We start from the raw sequence: 3,739 nt of genomic DNA, 5'->3' as shown, positions 1-3,739 counted from the left end.
TTTAAGTTCAACATCAAGAAAACAAAGATTTTCACCATATTGTGCCAGTTGGCAGCATCATGATTTATGGAGAAGATACTGAGATTTTTAACAGCTTTTAGCTTGCTTGATTTCACAATAATCACTCTTGGTACCAGCAGCCAAGATATCAATTAATTAATTGCTTTGAGAAAATCTGCTGTCAATGACATCTCTAGAGTACTGAGGAGTAAGAATGTCAGTCTAGAGACTAAGGTATGCCTGATCCAATGCATGGTTTTTGCAATTACAGAGAGCTACACAATGAATATGGATAATAGAAGAGGAATCAATGCCTTTGACTTGTGGTGCTGGAGAAGAATATTGAACATATCATGGCTTGAGAAAGGAACAAACAAGTCTGTCCTGGAGAGGGTGAAATCAAGCTGCTCCTGGGAGGCAAGGATTTTGAAGCTCCATTTCACATACTCTGGGCATGTGACAAGAAGGCATCAGTCCTTGGAGAGAGATATCATGCTTGGAAAAGTAGAGTACGAGGGGAAGACTGAATCAGATGGATTGACACAGTAACTGGGGTAATGGGAGAAGATGTGTCAGACAGTGAGATTGTCCCAGGATAGGAAAAGTTTCAAGATATCATTGCCATAAGTCCCAAGGGACTCGATGGCACATAACAAAAATAACAAGGTGAAAATGTAAACTTATTTTTAAACTTTCTTTTCTAATACATGGATTCAATTCTATAAAATTCCAAGCATTGTTTTCATGGCATCTCAAAATATTTTTTATATAATTTATTTGAATTTTCTTTCTATAGGGTTATATTTTTTTCTTTTTTTAAAAAAACCTTTCTCTTGGATATAAGTGCTATTTATATTTTTATTGATTAATTTTACAGTATTTTTAGTTTTTCAACTTTTTCTTTTATTGATTTTCAGTTTCATTCCATTGTTGTATGAAGGTAAAAGTTTGTAACTTTCAAATGTATTTCTCAATTTATGGCAACAAAACAAAAAAAACCCCAACAATACAAAAAACTCTCCTCTGATTTATGTCTCACGTGAAAAAAAAATGTGTTTATGTTGCCATTAGAAAAATTATTGTAAAAGTTTCTGTAATAGCAAAAGAACCAAATTAATTGATGACAATGTTGACTCTAACATTATCTTTACTGTTTTATTTTGCTGGGGGTTTTTGTTTGTATTGTTTTTAAAGAATATGTCATTTACTGTCAGAGAAATGCTGAAATTATTTAATAGAGAATGTATCCATTTCTTCTTGAATTTCTATCAATTTTTGTCTCAGGTGTTTTGACACTACTTTTAAACAAACACACTTTCAAGATTATTATAGCCCTTTGGGGAAAATCAAGCCCTTTATCACATTTTGTAATTTCTACTTTTATCTCAATTTTTTCTCGTGGAATCTAATGATTTGGAAATTCATATTGCTAGTCCAAGTTAATTTTTATTCATTATAGCATAATGAATTTTTCTTATTGCTATCCTAATTTTATTTTTATTATTTATATCAATGAATTTTTCGTATTTTTATTTATATTTTTATTTCCATCTGTATTTTAGTATCTCCTTACCTTTAATATATTATTATTGTTAGGTATCATCAAGCTGTGGTTCTGGAGAAGAGTATTGAGGGTACCATAGACTTCTAGGAAAACAAACAGATTCATCCTGGAAAGGGTTAAACAGGGAAGATCCCTGGAGGCAAGGATTCTGAGGCTCTGTCTAACATATTTTGGACATATTGTAAAGAGGAACCGGTCCTTGGAAAGGGACATCATACTTGGTGCGGTGGAGGGACAGCGCAGGAGGGGAAGGCCCTCTATAAGGTGGATTGATTCAGTGACTGGGGTAATCGGGATGGGTGTGTCGGAGACAATGCAATTGGCACAGGTCAGAGCAGAGTTTAGGGGTGTTGTACATAGGGTTGCTATGAGTCGCAAGCAACTCGACAGCACATAACAACAACAACAACAACAACAACATCAAGTTGAGTAGAAAACATTGTGACCCTATGAACAAGTGATCTGAATTCTGTCCTATCTTGTGCCATCCTCACGCTTCCTGTTATACTAGAGCCCATTGCATCAGTCACTGTGTCAATTCAGCTGATCAAGGATCTTTCTTTTTCCTTTGTCAACCCTCCACCTTTCTGAGCATCATATTCCTTTCTTAGAAAGAGCCCCTCCTATTAACATGCCTGAAGTATATGAGGAGAAGCTTTATCTTGGTTTCCAAAGAGTACTCTGGCCAAATTTTATCCAAGACATATTTGTTTGTTCTTTTCGTAGTTCATGGGATGGTCAGTATTCTTCTTCAATACCACAGCTCAAAGGAATTAATTCTTTGGTCACCCTTATTCATTGTCCAGCATTCAGATACATATCAAATGATCAGAAAGACTAAGACCTGAATCAGATACACTCAATCTAGAATAATTTTATTCCCCGATAATTTGGAGAGGTCCCTAAGTGCAAGCTTTCCAGTTCAATACATCTCCTGAGTTCCTGACTGCTGGTGCCAGTGGAATTAAATGTGGATCCAATGAAGATGAGATGAAGTTGTTGTCAATTTCAATTTTTTTCTTCATATATCATATGTTGTCTATCTGTCCAGTGGTAAGAATCTTAGTTTCCTTGACACTGAGATGCAATCCATAGGTAAGACTCTATTCTTTGATCTTCTGCAATAAGTGCTTCAAGTCCTCATCACTTTCAGCAAGCAAAGTTTGTTCTTATAAGACACATATCAACTTCTAGGTTTTATTCATTCTGATAGTCTCTGGTTTTAGTTCTTATATTTAAGCCTTTGATATTTAAAATGGATAATGTATCATTAATATTGAACATATGTACAAATGTTTTTTTATCCGATATCTTAGTTTACAGTTCATTTTCTATTTCTACATTCTCATCTCTATACTTAGACTGACATGGAGCCCTGGTAGCTTAGTGAGTAAGACATTACACTGCCAAAACCAAGGGCACATGGTTTGAATATGCCATCTATTCCACAACAGGACAAAAGATGGACAATCTCCCCTCATGCAATTTCCAATGTTACAAAACCCATCATAAGTCAGCTGTGCATTGGTGTCAACTCGACAATACCTAACAACTTATAGTAACCACCTATTTTTAGTATTTGCACAGGCGTTGTGGCAGGCTTTTGGAGCCGAGTGTTTTTTCAGGCTTGTGTTTGACTTGAAGGACTGCTCTGCCTCTAGGAGCGATGCAAGCCGGGCTTGGCCTAGGGTTTAAGGCAGAAGGTGGCTTTTAATGTGGATAGTTGTGTTGGATATACAGCGAGGTTGGCAAGGGATAGAGCAGGGTTTAGGACCATTGTACATAGAGCTGCTATGAATTGCAAGCAACTCGATGGCACATAACAACAACAACAACAATAATATATAGGTTGAATAGATATGGAAAAAGAATACAAAAAGGATGCAATATTTCTTAATTTTAAACCATGGAGTATCCTTTGCTCTTTTAGCACATCTTCTTAGTCTAAGTACAGGTTTTGCATGAGTACAAATTATATGTTCTGGGATTCTCAATTATCCCCACTGTCAGTCATAATTTATTATGTTTCACAAAGTTAAAATTGGGAAGGGTGTACGCCAGGGATGCATCCTGTCTCTATACCTTTTCAACATGTATGCAGAGCAGATTATCCGAGAAGCTGGGCTCTATGAGGAGAATTGTGGCATCAGGATTGGTGGAAGATCTATTAACAAT

The sequence above is a fragment of the Elephantulus edwardii genome, unplaced genomic scaffold, assembly GCF_000299155.1.
Source record: "Elephantulus edwardii isolate Elephantulus edwardi_28Jun2011 unplaced genomic scaffold, EleEdw1.0 scaffold00506, whole genome shotgun sequence".
In the NCBI taxonomy this organism is placed as follows: Eukaryota; Metazoa; Chordata; class Mammalia; order Macroscelidea; family Macroscelididae; genus Elephantulus; species Elephantulus edwardii.
Note: the sequence above shows the minus strand (reverse complement) of the source record.